The sequence below is a fragment of the Balaenoptera borealis genome (assembly GCF_965194805.1).
Source record: "Balaenoptera borealis genome assembly, chromosome: 20".
Classification (NCBI taxonomy): domain Eukaryota; kingdom Metazoa; phylum Chordata; class Mammalia; order Artiodactyla; family Balaenopteridae; genus Balaenoptera; species Balaenoptera borealis.
In genome coordinates this window covers 200570-215681 of record NC_138879.1, presented here as the reverse complement: position 1 = coordinate 215681, position 15112 = coordinate 200570, and the positions used below count along the sequence as shown (strand labels likewise).

The following is a 15112-nucleotide window of genomic DNA, read 5'->3' as shown; positions in this document are numbered from 1 at the left end:
CCGTGCACCTAGAGCCCATGCTCTGCAACAAGAGAAGCCACCACAATAAGAAGTCCGCGCACCACAACGAAGAGTAGCCCCCACTTGCCACAACTAGAGAAAGCCCGCGCGCAGCAACAAAGACCCAACACAGCCAAAAATAAACAATAATAAAAAATAAATAAAGGCATCATCATATAAAAACAAATGAGGAAATAATTTTTTAAAAAAAGAATAACTGGTGGGGTAGTGGTTAAGAATCCGCCTGCAGGGGACACGGGTTCGAGCCCTGGTCCAGGAAGATCCCACATGCTGCAGAGCAATGAAGCCCGTGCGCCACAACTACTGAGCCTGTGCTCTAGAGCCTGCGAGCCACAACTACTGAGCCCGCACGCCTAGAGCCCGTGCTCCGCAACAAGAGAAGCCACCGCAATGAGAAGCCCATTCACCGCAACAAAGAGTAGCCCCCGCTCACCGCAACTAGAGAAAGCCCGGGCGCAGCAACAAAGACCCAACGCAGCCAAAAATAAATAAAATAAATAAATTTATTTTTTAAAAAATAATAAAATAAAAATTAAAAAAGAATAAAATGGAAATTAAAAAAAAAACAAAAAAACGAAAGTCTGAAAAACTGTCAGAGCCCAGAGGACATGACAACCACATTCAACGTGGATCCTAGATAGATCCCTGAACAGAAAAAGAACTTTGTGGGAAAATGAGAAATCCAAATAAAATCTGGAAATTAGTTAATACTGATGTTCCAATGATGGTTTCTTAGATTTGACAAATGTACCTTAAAAATGTAAGATGTTAACAATGGTGGGTTAAGAGTATATGAGAACTCTGACCTACATTTACAACTTTCTGTAAGTCTAAAATTATTCCAAAATTAAAAGTAGGTAGCTCTGAGTGGTGGATTACAATTTTTTTAAATTCATTTCCATTTTCTAATTTTTCAACAAGCAACATGCTTAATTATCATGAAAAACTAAAAGGGAAGGGATAACTATTCTAGATTAAAAGAAACTAAAGAGGGGCTTCCCTAGTGGCACAGTGGTTGAGAATCTGCCTGCCAATGCAGGGAACACGGGTTCGAGCCCTGGTCTGGGAAGATCCCACATGCCGCGAAGCAACTAGGCCCGTGAGCCACAACTACTGAGCCTGCGCGTCTGGAGCCTGTGCTCCGCAACAAGAGAGGCCATGATAGTGAGAGGCCCGCGCACCGCGATGAAGAGTGGCCCCCGCTCGCCACAACTAGAGAAAGCCCTCGCACAGAAACGAAGACCCAACACAGCCAAAAATAAATAAATAAATAAATAAAAACTAAAGAAATAAAATACATGTCGGGGAGAAATAGGAAAAATTATACATGGACTTGATATCTGATAGTATAACTATTAGTATTACTGAATTATCTTCTTAGGTATGATAATGGTATTATGTTTATGAAGAAATATGTCCTCATTCTTAGGAGACACACGATGAAGTATGAATGAAATGCCATCTAAGATGTCTGCCACTTACTTTCAGCTGGCTCAGGAAAAAAAAGAATTCTATCTATTTGACAGAGAAAGAGAGACAAGGCAAATTATGACATAACGCCAACAATTGGGTATTGATTATACTATTCTTACAACTTTGCTGTAGGCGTAAAGATTTTCATAATATAAATTAAACTAACAGTTTTCTTTAACTTAAAAAAGATTCAAAACCCAAACTAATCCAGAAGTTAAAATATTCTCGTAAATATAAAATATATTTTATTTTATGCTGCTTAATTCATCTCCTCCAAATTAAAAAAAAAAAAGATTGAAAAGGGGTGACTTATTTTACATAGTAAAGAATTATAGCTAACATCCAGGAGTAATATTTAGGTTTCCTTCAAATTGATATTGAATACAGTCTTTTTAATCATCTGAGCAGTTTATACTGATCTTGGGCTCATTAACTGCTAACTTACCTAGTTTTTTAAAATAAATATGTTTATTTGAATACAATTACCTTATCCCTTAAAGAAGCCGGAAAGAAGATTAAATAACCCAGAAGACACAGTTGGAAACTGTAAAGAAGTATAAGAAATAGAGTCACTGGCAGAAGAGAAGAGCAGATCTCTTACAAAGCTGCATTCCATGTACCCTGCCTGGGTCAGACATAGTTCATCTTGAGCCGAAGATCCAGTATAGACCCATCTGCCCAAAATGCCTTTCTCCAACTGAGAAAGAAGTGAAAATGCTAAGACATACGAGAACATTCGTTGCTGCCTACAGCTAATTGAATTAGAAATCTTTAATACCATTTCTAGTCCTGAAATTCTATTATTCTACATAAAACACCTTTAAAAACAAGTATATATTATCATTTCACACCCATTAGGAGGGCTACTATCAAAAAAATAGAAAATAACTGTTGGCGAGGGTGTGGAGAAATTGGAACCCTTTTACATTTCTGGTGGACATAAAATGGTGCTACTGTTATGGAATACAATATGGGGATTCCTCAAAAAATTAAACGCAGAATTACCATATGATCTAACAATTCCACTTCTGGGTATTTCCCGAAAGAACTGAAAGTAGGGACCTGAACAGATATGTATACACCCAAGTTCACAGCAACATTATTCAGAACAGCCAAAAGGTGGAAGCAACCCGAGTGTCTATCAGAAGATGGATGGATTAAAAAAAATGTGGTATTTACATACAATGGCATATTATTTAGCCTTAAAAAGGAAGAAAATGCTGCCACATGCTACAATATGGATGAACCTTGAAGACATGCTAAGTGAAATAAGCCAGTCACAAAAAGACAAATATTGTATCAGTGCACTTATATGAGGTACCTATGGTATGAATGGACCCTATTCAAATTCTTAGAAACAGAAAGTAGAATGATGTTTGCCGGGTGCTTGAGGGAGAGGGGAATGGAGGGTTAGTGTTTAACGAGTACAGAACTTCAATTTGGGAAGATGACAAAGTTCTGGAGATGGATGGTGGTGATGGTTGTGCAACAATGTGAATGCACTTAATGACACTGAATTATATGCTAAAATGATTAAAATGGTAAATTTTATGTTATGTACATTTTAACAATATTCAAAAAAACACCCCACAAGTATGCAAGCCATAATACCCTCCTAACCCTCCTTAAAAGGAGTGAGGCCCACGCCCTAACTCTGATGCAAACTTAAGGAACGCTCACTGCCCATGTCCCAATCTTCCCTGCTCATGAAGGAGAACCCAGAGCTGGCAGGGCACAGCCAGAGCAGAGGCCGGAAACCGGTCCTGATGTTACTCCCACTGAATCAACTCAGAAAAGTCAAAACAGAGGGTAAGGCCCAAGGTGACCGACAGAGGCAGGCTAGGGAAGAGAAGGCAAAGGCAGAAGGAAGGAAATCCTTGAGAACATGGGCAGCTGATGAGACTGGGAAGGGACACCACAGCTGTGAGGAAAAGGAGGCTCAGAGAACAGGGGAAATCAGAGAAGGGAACTGCCCCAAGGTAAGGAAAGAGAGCAGTAGGAGAAAAAAGAAGAACTGTAAACATGAAGGAGATCCATCCAAGAAGAGAGTCTTCCCAAGTACCAGCAGGAAAATGACTTCCTTCCACTGAGGTGGCCATTTGTATCTAAAGAAACCTAGAAAGTTGGTGAAGCCTATAAAAAGTTAGGAAGAAAAATACTTTTCTATATAAGAATATTAATATACCTCCCTCCACAGAGAATTATGTACTGCCATTTTTTTCATTTGTTTTTGTCTTTTCTTCTCCCACAAGAAGAGAACACTTACTTGTTTAGGAATAATTTCAATCAGGGCCTACCTTTTTAATTTGTATCAAACACTAGTACGCCATGAATGAGCTAAAGCGTTCTAATGGCACAGGGGTAAGAGTATAGGCTTGAAGCCAGCTCTGCCTGAATCTGAATCCTGGCATGGTGACCTGAGGCAATCTGCTTAAAAATTTGCTTTGATTTCCAAATCTGCAAAATGGGAATAGTAACAGTGCTACACACTTCAAGGCACTGCTGCAAGAATTACATAGGGTAAAATATGAGAGCACTTAGAACAGTGTCTGGCCCACACTAATCACTATTAAGGTATTAGCTTCCTATTCTCCTCCAGACCTAGAACATGAGCTCCAGGAGAGCTGAGATTTTGTCTGTTTTGTTCCCTGTTGAAGCCTCAGGTACCTCGCATAATTTTTGCTGAATAATAAGAATGTATTGGACGCCAGCAACACAGAAGCCCAAAGGAATCGCACTACCTTTCCGTTATTACCAACAACTAAAATCTGCATAACACTTGAGGCTCACACTTCACAGAGGGTTTTCTACACCTTATCTCAGGTGACTGTGACGCTGCCATTATTACCTCCGTCTCACAGACAGACGAAGGCTCAGAAGACGTAAGTGATTTGCCCAGGAATTCTGGCAATTAATCCTACTTCTGTTCACTCTAGACCCCCACCCAGAAAGCTCAGAACATACCCTGCTGAACTGTTCAATTCTCCTTAACTACAAATACCCAGAGTTCAAGTTCACCAAAACACTTTATCCAATTTGCTTCAATATAATTGATGGAGAGGGAGGAAACAGATGAAACAACATTAGTAACTATTAAAGTTGAACAACAGGTACAGTGGGATTGATTATACCCTTTCCACTTCTATACACCTGAAATTTTCCATAATAAAAAAAATGTAATTAAAAAATAAACTCTTCACTCCCAACATAAGCTCTGCCACTTCCAACTTCCTATTGAGCACACCTGGGTGCGAGGAAAACAGCACAGCAGAGAAGCGTCTCAGTCTGAGGCAGTGAAGAGAGCGCTGGAGTGGGAATCAGGAAGCTTCAGTCTTCGCGCTGCTCTGCCCAACTGTGAGACCTCACTGGCCCCTCCAGCTCCTCTGGGCCCTGAACTTCCTCTTCTGTTCCTTCCAGGGTTAAGGTTCTGATTTCACCTTTCTACTAGCTCCTTAAACTCAACACACAAAACCAAACTCGTCTTTTCTCTGTGCTGAACCCCTAAGACCCGTTCTCCCTGCTGGCTTCTGTGTTCCTGCCCGTTCTCCCTGCTGGCTTCTGTGCTCCTGCCCGTTCTCCCTGCTGGCTCCTGTGCTCCTGCCCGTTCTCCCTGCTGGCTCCTGTGCTCCTGCTGTCCCATTCTGCCGCCACCCAACCATGAAAGCCTCAGCATCACCTCTGACTCGAGACACAGGACTGACTGTTCCCTTCCCCTCCTGCCTAATCAGTCACCACACCTCTCTGTTCAACCTCCGAAATCTCTCCTGACTCCACCACCTCCTTTCATTCCCAAGTACACCAACTCAGGCACTCATCATCCCTCGCCCGGAGTAGAACCCTGAACCCAGCTGAAAACCCTGTCTCTAGTTTCTCCTCGCTGACAACCCACCATATTCACCCTCCAAACCCCAGTCGTGACCTCGCAGCCGCCTCACTGTCCGCCATGCTCCTTCACGAAACCCAGGGTCCAGGTAACTTGGACACTCCGTTTCCGGACATCCGCCTCATTTCCAACACCGCCCCTCAGCCTTGGCTCAAGCTACCCTTCCCTCCAGAATGCCCTCTTCTTGCCACGGCGCCTCAGTTTCACAGTGGTGCAATTTAGATGCCACCTCCTCAGCTGAAGTGTTCCCTTACATCCCCGAGGGGGCAGTGTCGCGCCCTCCACTGAACCCCGAGGCACCTTGTCGGAACCCCTCTTACAGCACCCTTCAGATTCCTATTAGTCCTTTCTTTTTTTGGTGCCCCTACTGTCTCTACTAGATGATTCGTTCCTTGTCAGAGGAAATGATGTTTTATTCATCTTTGTATCCTTCAGAACAGAGCTTCTCAAAGACTGGGCCACGGCACTGCGGTATGCCGCGAATGAGCGCAAGATGTCCTCGTCAGCGATCCCCCCAGCCCTCCCTCCACAAAGCGACTTCAGCAGCCAAAGCCCCAACGAGTCAGGCCTCAAGCAGCCCCCTCCTTCGACCACGTATATGCCATGATGACCTGAGAAGCACTAAGAGGCCGCAACGCGTGGTACGCAGCGCATGCGCACTGAACACCTGCTGAGCTGAATCTCGGAATAAGTCGCCTGTTCCCCTTCAGCCAGTTCTCAAGAAAGTTTACCATCTAGACTCGACTCCCTCTGAACATTCTCACTGAACACGTTCTGATCATCTTTTTAATAATCACCTGTTTATTAGCTGGTTATACTTGCCTTACCATCCAAAGCCCACGTCGATAGTTTACTGATTAAAATAGCAAAGGATATGAACAAACAATTCACCATGAAGAGACTCAGAGAGAAAAATTCAACATTATAGAACAAAGAAGTACAAATGCCACCTTACACTATTAAATAAGCAAAAACTTTTAAGTTAAAAATGTATTTCTATCCAGCTATGGTGAAACAGGTACATCTATATATCTGTTAGTAGTACAAACTGGGATAACATTCTTGAAAAACAGTATGGCGATATACATCAAAAGCCATAAAAACATTCATACCATTTAACACAATAATGCATTCAAAAATTTATCCCAGAAGATATAATCAGCCAGAAAAAAAATACAATAGTATCTACAATAACGTAGGTTAAAGTATTAACTGAAAACCAGCCAGCAACATAAATATCTAACATAAAAAGATTTAAGTAAATTATTGACGGCATGACGATGAAGTATTTTGCAGCCTCTCAAAGTGTAATCATGTCAATTAAAATTGTGACAACTATAACATGGAAATGTTTCATAATCTAATAAATAGGAAAAATTCAAATTATATGCATAATTAAAAATGAGTACAATAATATATATGTGCGTGTGTGTGTGTGTGTGTATATATATATAGATATATATATATATATATATATTTTTTTTTTTTTTTTTTTAACAGAATGCCAAAAACAAAATCAACTGTTTTAGGGGTAGTAACCCAAATATTTAACAATTTACTTAATAACAATTCTTAAATGATTTTATAATTTAAGAGAAAAAGTTCTACCATACTGAGGAGAAACTAGGGGTCCCAGGATGCAAACTTGATATAGTCTCAGGAAGAGGTCCACACCTCTCTTTTACTGCTCACTTTGGCCTTAACTGAGAACTCTCATGCACTCCTTATCACAACGACCTATGACAACCCAGACTCCAGCTTTCCAAGGACCAAGAAGCCAGCTCAACTAGTCTTCTGATCATTCCCATGAACCTGTGGGGGATGAATTGTGCAAAACTACCCTAACTCAAGAAACAAAGAACCCCTACAACAATGTTTTCCTTTAGCAATCAATAAGTAGCCAAGCCTAAGTTTAATTATAAACCCTAAAAGTATATAGCATTGTCTCATTAAAGTCTCTGGGACTAGTATTAAAAATATATCAAAAAATAATTTTAGCACTGATGCCCCACAAGGACAATATTAAAACAGTCTTCTAATTGTTTTTCTGTAGTATTACCATTTTCTTAGTTTAACACTGAATGGCCAAGATACTATAATGGACCAAGAAGATTAATTACTGTGAAATAATAAATACTCAAGACTAAAATGTCATTCTTAGGGCATTTCAGCAAAAAACAAATAATCTGAAGGACTAATACAACCATTAGGAAAAAAGTTTAACCTTTTGTTTCCATTGACATGTTCTTGGGATCCAGATCCTCAAAAATGCAGATATATACAGTCATTCCTGACAATACACACAGCAGATAACAGGAAAAACAAACAACTGAATACTTAACCCGTTCATCAGAGCACTGGGTGACCAACACTCAAGAATGTTGACACAAAAACTGAAGGACCTCTGAAGATCCAATCATATGCAGATAGGTTGAATCCCTGTGCAGTTACTCATTCAAAACAGAAGTGGAAGATTAACCTACCCTCACTTCTCTTCAAACAAACTGACAAGGCGTCAGGCAGTCTGTCTGGAGTATGTTCACCATCATCCAGTCTGCTCCAGAAGTCGCCAATTCAGCCAGGTCACCACTGCTGCACCAGTGCCCTACCTCCTCCACCTTGTCCCACCTCATCTTGCTGACCAGACACTCTCCTCTAGATTAAGTCTCTTTTGTCTCTTCCTCAGGCATTACCAAGTCCTCGCTTTGTAAATAAGGCTCTCCCAGACCTTACTCACCTGCAGTTCACTGCACTGGGTATCACCCAAATAGCCCATCAGAGCTCTTTATAATTTCTGAAAGAGAGAGAAGGAACCTTTTAATACATACTAGAAAACAAGACTGCTGATGTATCAGTTCTGAAGCATTTGTATCCAGTGCTCACAGCGCATGGTTGTTTGGTCCACAGTACTTCAATAAAATGTAGCATAACCAGCCAGGACCCAGAGTCCTGAGATAAGGGTCCAGAGATAAAAATTTGGTTTAATGTTGCTACTAATTAGCTGTGTGACCTTGGGCAAGTCACTTGACTTCTCCAGGCCTCAATTTCCTTATCTGGAAAATAAGACAGACTAGATAGAAGCAGCAGAGCAGACTGCAATGGAAAGAGAACGCCCTTTCCAAGGCACAACGCCAGCACCACTACTTACTAGTCTTGCGACGTTATGTTCGTTAATTCACATTTAACCTAAATTTCCTCTGCAAAGCAGAAATAACAGCTACCTTGGAGTTGTTCTGAAAACTAAAGGAAAGATAATGAGTTATAAAAAGCCTATAGTAAATATACTGTGCATCTCATCATAAAATTCCACAGATGATAATTACCAACATTACTCCCAGCCCTAAGGTTACGTGAATTCAATTTCCAAATATTTATTTCCTTACAAGATCAACAAATCAAAACTTTACCAACCTGACAATGCAATTAACTGTTTGAGTGTTTCACTAACAATTCAATTACAGTTATCTTAAACGAATGGAAGTTTAAGATTATCAATATTAATTAACATCACCGGAAATAAGGGCGGAATCGTCCCTGCCTAACATCTAAACGGTTTCAGTGGCCACGCCGTCCCTGACTTCTCCCTCTGCTTTCACTGCTGCCCGCGCACCTAGGCAAGCGAGGTCTTCCAAACACCAAGTAACACCAACTGCTTTCTACGGTCAGATTAGGGGGACATGGCTAAAGATGGAGGAAGGAGAGCAGAGGCTTTTCATCTTTTTTCCTATATACACTTAGCACTGCTCGGATTTGTTTACCATAGCATGCATCAGTTTTACATAAAAATAAATAATTTTTTTAACTGTATTAGTTACACGTATTGCCTACTGAAAGGAAGCTCGCCTCACAGGAATATTTTCACCACAAGGAGAATATCGACAGAAGAAAGCAAAAAGGCAAATTCAGAAGTTCCGAGAACACCTAAAATATGGCACAGAAATAACAAAAATCACAAACATTCACATGTCACAATGGTTTACTCAAAAAATTTGCCGTGCATTCTTTGAAGAACCTAATGATGAATCAGGGTTTTTGGGGGTCAAAACAAGTTGAACACACAAACTCTGGCTTTACCAGACAACTTCCTGCCCTTGGAGAAACTGACCCAGTACAATTTACACCAGTAAACAAGTTGGTATGACTCTTTAGTAGTATGCTGAAAAACTTTCAATTTGCTTTAGACAATTGGTAGCTTTTAAAATAAAGATATATACATATATAAATATATATGCACACATATATATACATATATATAAATTAAAAATCTTCATGTTATATCTACTATTTATTTTTGAAAGAGGAATATTAACTCTATTAAATTCAGGATAGCTCAAAAGTATTATCTCAGCCACCGGTGAAGTGACAGACCACTAAGTTTCGTGCTGCTCCTAGCCAATGCTACAGGAGTCACCCTGACTACAGCCAGCAGTTTAAATGAACTACAAGCTGCTGTGGCCGCACTCTCCACACGTATCATACTTCTCTCCTAGAAAACAATTCAAACTATTACTTAGAAATCAAATTATATTTGCATGTACACTTATCTAAGTTTATGGAAATAAACAGCCATAACAATTTGTTTATAATTTTTTAAGTAGCTCCTCCCCATCTCTTGTTTATCGACAAGTTGATAAACTTGGCCCCAAATCTACTATGCATTTAAAACTGCTATGCATTTAAAACAACAGGCAAAGGACCTTACTTCTTGTGCTGGGCCTGTATTTAGAATCTTAAATATAGTCTGACAGATAATTATAGACTAATTTGCATTTAATATCAATACCATGCCTACTTCTTAAACAGAGAACAAATATGCATCTGTAAGATCTGGTCTACTTATTTGTAGGTCCCTCTGCAATATTCTTAGCCTTTCATGAATATGCTCTATATTTTTAAACTACACAAGGCCCTTTGCAAGTAGGAATGATTTCCCCTGTTATTTTGGCATCACTCCCTTCTCCAGTAAAACACTGGACTGTCCATAAATGTATACATACTTTAAAACAATGTAGACTGAATATTTATGGTATTAGAAATAAAACTTCTTGCTAACAACTGCAAAAATCAAGCGCACCAGCTGATGGAGAGGCACTTACTGACTCCCCAAAACTCCCGCCTTACCTAAAAATAGTGTCCCAGCTTCCCAGCCAAAAGGACAGACTAAGAAAGCTATGTCTTCATTCAGCTCAAAGACACAGACCCCCGCTTCACCACAAACTTCAGTACTATGGCATTTCCCATTTTAGAATGCTTCGTGTGACAACCTGTTCGGTGGTCAACCACCAACTTCACTTTGAAGTGAATACTAACACTTCACATGGTCCACACGTGTGAAAATTGTGGAAAATGTCTTGACACAGCTCAGGCCAAACAACACCAGCCACACAAGATTACCTATTTCTAAATATTCCCTTTTGGATTATAAACAAACATCTCCATAGGCCCAAAAGTAGATCATTGGTTCTTTCCACAAAATATTATGTATATTAAAAAAAAAAAAAGATAAAAGGTACAGATTGGGAGGTCTAAGGCATGAATATGCCTCCATCTGTAAGCTGAAAATAAATAAATTTTAAAATCCATATCTGCTCTGCTAAGAATAAAAATAAAAATATATGTAATACACACAAGCACTTCTGAGTTTCAAACACAAGCAAATGTGGTGTGTGCACTTACAAAAAGATCTTGCTTTATGTCCACCTTCCTCTCCCAAGTTTTTTTTTAAGGCAGAAATGTCAATTGTATGCCTCAATCTGGAATAAAATAAAGCACAGCTTACTCTTCTTAAACAGATGTGTGATAGAGATGAAAACTTTGTGAGTGGATTTCAAAATACAAAGGCTACCCAGATGTGTTAAAGGAAAAAAAAACAAAACCCTGCAGTAACCAACCTACCATAACAACTTACATTTTCTCAATAAACCATAGTAAAATATTTTACAGACACACACACTCACACACTGTAGTATAGTACATCTACAATGCCTAAAATAAAAAAAAAAGATATATTTTTAAAGTTGAGAAAATTGCTTGTGAAGAATGTAAAATTAGCAAACCACTCTCCTTCTCACCAGTACAGAATACTGACTGTTCATTGACACTATATTAATAATGTTCTATAAATCCAAAGCCTTATAAGTTAGATTAAATAGAGCAACACTCTGAATTCACACACTACATGTGACCAGAAGATAATAACAAGCCAGTCTTATCCCTAATAACCTAACCAAAATGCACCACTATCATTTTTATTTCCAAATAATTATGAGAGAGACAAGCACTGTTCCATTTTTCAGAAAATAAAAGCAGGATTTGCCTGAAATAATTCTTTCCAATGGAAAGGGTGTACTTTACACGAGTCCCACAAACTGCAGACACACAAAATCCACATACACAGTCACTAACACTCAATGCAGACTAAGTGATGGACACCAAAGGACAGATAAAATTAAGACATTCAATTAAAGTTACACAAGGGAATTTAAATAGGCAAACTATAATTACCCCTGGTGAAGATACTAATCAAGGATGGCTGCAAATAACATTTGGCTCTGGATAAGCTCCAGGAGCTGAAAAGTTTGGTATACTTGACACAGTTGTCTTTTCCAAATCTAGCCCTGCCTCTACTCCCATTTGACTGAGTGAGTGATTTGGAAATAAAGATGGCCCCATCAAATTACTTAGTTTCAGTCTCACCCTCATGACTTGATTAAAATAAAGAAGGAAAAACGGTAAATCATTTTTAACTGCAGTCTCACCTTACACATCTCACCAGCACTGTAGTTCTTTAGTGATCAATTACTTCATCCAATTCCTGAGATAAACAGAAAAGTAAAATGTGTCTATACAACACCAGTAAGAGACATGATCAGTAGCAAACATTCTATCAGCCTGAAGTGAAAGGGCATATAAATTTCAAATGGAAAAAGTTACCAAAATGGTACAGTATGCAAGCTTTGTAAATGAGTCTGTTTGCTTTACTTTAAAACAAAAACATTTCCTCTCTGTGTGATAAAAGAATAATTATAAAGTGCTCTTAAAATCCAAACATAAAAATGTCGTATCTGACTGACCTTACTTTCAAAAAATGAAATGAAAAAGAAGGAGAAAAATGAAAAGATGAAGAAGAAATCCATTCATACGAGTTTAAGAGAGGGCAAAATTAAGAACTAGCCAGGACGACGCCTTCCTCCCCCCTCCCCCCGCCCAACTCTAGGATTCCACTGTCTCTGGAGTTACACATCTATTAACGATTTGCCTGAAAAGTGTAAGTGGTGAGGGTGAAGGAACAACAGTTTTGAGTTTCAAACAAAACCTGAGGATCTCAATCCAAGAAGAATCCTAAGACCCTGATTTCCAACCCTGGCTGGAGGATCCTCAGCAAAGGGGAGGGTGCAGAAAGCTCAAATAATTTGGGGGGAGAGCAATCAAAGTTCCTTAGATAAAACTGCGGTCCCTTAGCTCAAGAAAAGGGAAGTCTTGAAGGAATCTCCAGGAAAGGATCGTCTGTTTTTATTTTTGTTGATGTGCTTGTGGGCCAATGAGAATTTCCGAGGAGGGGGCGGAGAAAGGGGGTAAAGAAAGTGGAGCTCAGGCAACAGCCCTCGGCGGGGGAGGGAGGGGTGCACCCCTGACCCACTTTTCCCCGCGCCCACCCTCCGGCCCCCGCCCCACCCCGCGTAGAAGTCCGAGCCCAGAGGGGGCAATCGAGCGGGGCGTGGGAGGCCTGCACGCTCCCCACCCCCAGCCGCGACCCGGAGGAGGGGAGCGTGCAAGGCGGCTCGACTCCCCCTCCCGGCGTGCCGTGGGCTGGACAAACCTCCCGCAGGCTCGCGGCCGGGGTCTGCGAGGCCCCCTCCACGGCCTGGGCCGAGGGCTCCGCGGCCCCCAGCGGAGGGGAAGGGGGCCAGGGAGGGGAAGAAGCTGTAAACAGCCCCAGCGTCCGGGCCTCGCCTCGAAGAGCCCCGCTTCCCAGGCCCCGCCGCGGGCCGTCTGGGCCCCAGGCCCGCCCCGGGGCCGCCCCTCCCGGGACTCGGGGGACCGGAGGGGAGTCCGGTCCCCTCTCCGGAGGGCTCCGGCAGCTCGCGGAGCGGTCCCAGCAGCAGAGAAGGGGGAAGTCAGGACTTACCTGTCATTACTTTCTACGCCATCTTGGATCCACTTGTCAACGTCCCCACAAAGCATTATGGGTAAGAAAGAGCCTTTAAAGTGACTCCCCCCACCCCCTCGGCCTCGGACTCCCGCCTCCCGCCGCCGGCGCCGCCCCTCGGGCCGCACCTCCCGCCCGGAAAGTTGCCCCGGGTGGCTGGGAGGCCCAGAGGCCCGCAGCCCGGCCCCCCTCCTCCCCCGTACTGTTTGCCTTTAAAATTCCCCCCCATGTTTAAAAACGTGGCTTTGGGTCTTACCCGTCGCTCCTGCCCCGGCCTCCCTTCCCCCCACCCTTCGCCTCCAGGCCGGTTCCCTGTACCCCGCCGCCCTCCTGTCCTGGCAGACACCCCACGTCTGCATTTAATCAGCCCGAGGTTTCCCTGCTGCTGGCAGCAAAGAGCTGCTCATTGATTTATTTATGCGTCTGTTATTGCTCTAGATCTTCGGTGCCCGGAGGCGGGCTTCTGCTTCCCGCCCCCGGGCAGCCGGGGGTCGCCCTCGGGGCCCCGGAGCCCGGCAGCCCTGCAGGCCAACCGGCGCTCTGACTGCCGCATCCGCGGATGGAAAGATGCCTCTGTCCTGCCAAACCGTTCCGGGGCCGTCGGGCTCCGGAACCTGGGCGGACACTGTGTCCCCGAGCCTGCCGGCATCGCAGCGCGTTAGGGAGGGGGAGGGGGAGTACTAAGCGAAAGGCAACTTTTACCCTTGTTGACTCTCCCTTCCGCTGTCTCCTCCCCTCGGCCGGTAATGCGATCCGCGACCCTCTAGATGGGGACCCCACCCCTCCCCTAGGAATGTGGTTTTGGGCTCTGCCGAATCCACCCTTTTACAGTCCGGGCTGCTTGCGAACTGGGACTTCCCGAGGCAGGTAACTCGGGGGCGCAGATTGCGAGCTCTGGCCGGGGAGCAGAGGCGCGCCAGGGCTCGAGGGAGGGTCCGGGAGAGGGGCCGGGGCCGGAAGGAGGGTGCGCCCGCCGCAGTCCACCTGCCGGGTCCCAGCCGGGCGGCGAGCGCTGGCGGCCGGGCGAGCGGAGGACTGCGGGCAGCACTTCGGCCCAAAGCTGGTTGGGGGCCGCTCAGGTCGCCTGGCTGCGACGGGGCGCGCTGGAAGTAGGGGCGCCGAGACGCCAGCCGGGGAACCAGGCGAGCGACCCCGCAGCCCACGCCCGCCGCCTGGGCCTCTGCTCCTGCCCGAGGGCTCGCTGCAGGGGAGCTGAGCGCTCTCGCGATACTCGCCGCCTGCTTTCGGTTGCGCGGGCGAGCAGAGCATCGGCCCGCGCCCTCGCGCGGTGGTCCCCTTGCCCCGGGGCCCGTTGGTCAGTCCGCCGCACTCTCACCTCCCATTGCCACTGGTCTCTGCTTTGCAGACTTTGGGGACCAACTCTGGTTGCTTTTTTGTTTCCCCCAAGCAAATTTTGACCAAGAGGTGTCCAAGGGAAAATTCCTCCAGGACACCAAGACTTGCGAAATTGTGTTTGGTATAAAATGCTGTTGAAAGGCTCTGAAATTAGAAGAATGCACAGGCATTAAAGCCCTCCTTCGGTGCACGGGAAGGGCCTGGGGCCTTCGGGTCCACCCAAGGGTTTT

General features: G+C 43.6%; 1 protein-coding gene across 11 annotated transcripts in view; it reads right to left on the bottom strand.

Annotated features, from left to right (window-relative positions):
* HELZ (helicase with zinc finger) overlaps positions 1-13586 on the bottom strand; it is a 164638-nt gene extending 151052 nt beyond the window's left edge. For 4 of the 11 annotated variants that reach the window (XM_082370944.1, XM_082370955.1, XM_082370946.1 and 1 more), the window contains exons 1-3: positions 13506-13586; positions 12136-12191; positions 8115-8171 (exon numbers count right to left, since the gene is read on the bottom strand). The gene's annotated coding sequence lies outside the window, so the exon portion shown is untranslated. Of the gene's footprint in view, positions 1-1980; positions 2039-7860; positions 8070-8114; positions 8172-11053; positions 11131-12135; positions 12192-13505 lie in introns of those variants that run through there. The other 7 variants (XM_082370949.1, XM_082370948.1, XM_082370951.1 and 4 more) reach the window with 7 other exon arrangements.
* Between the last annotated feature and the right edge of the window lie 1526 nt (positions 13587-15112).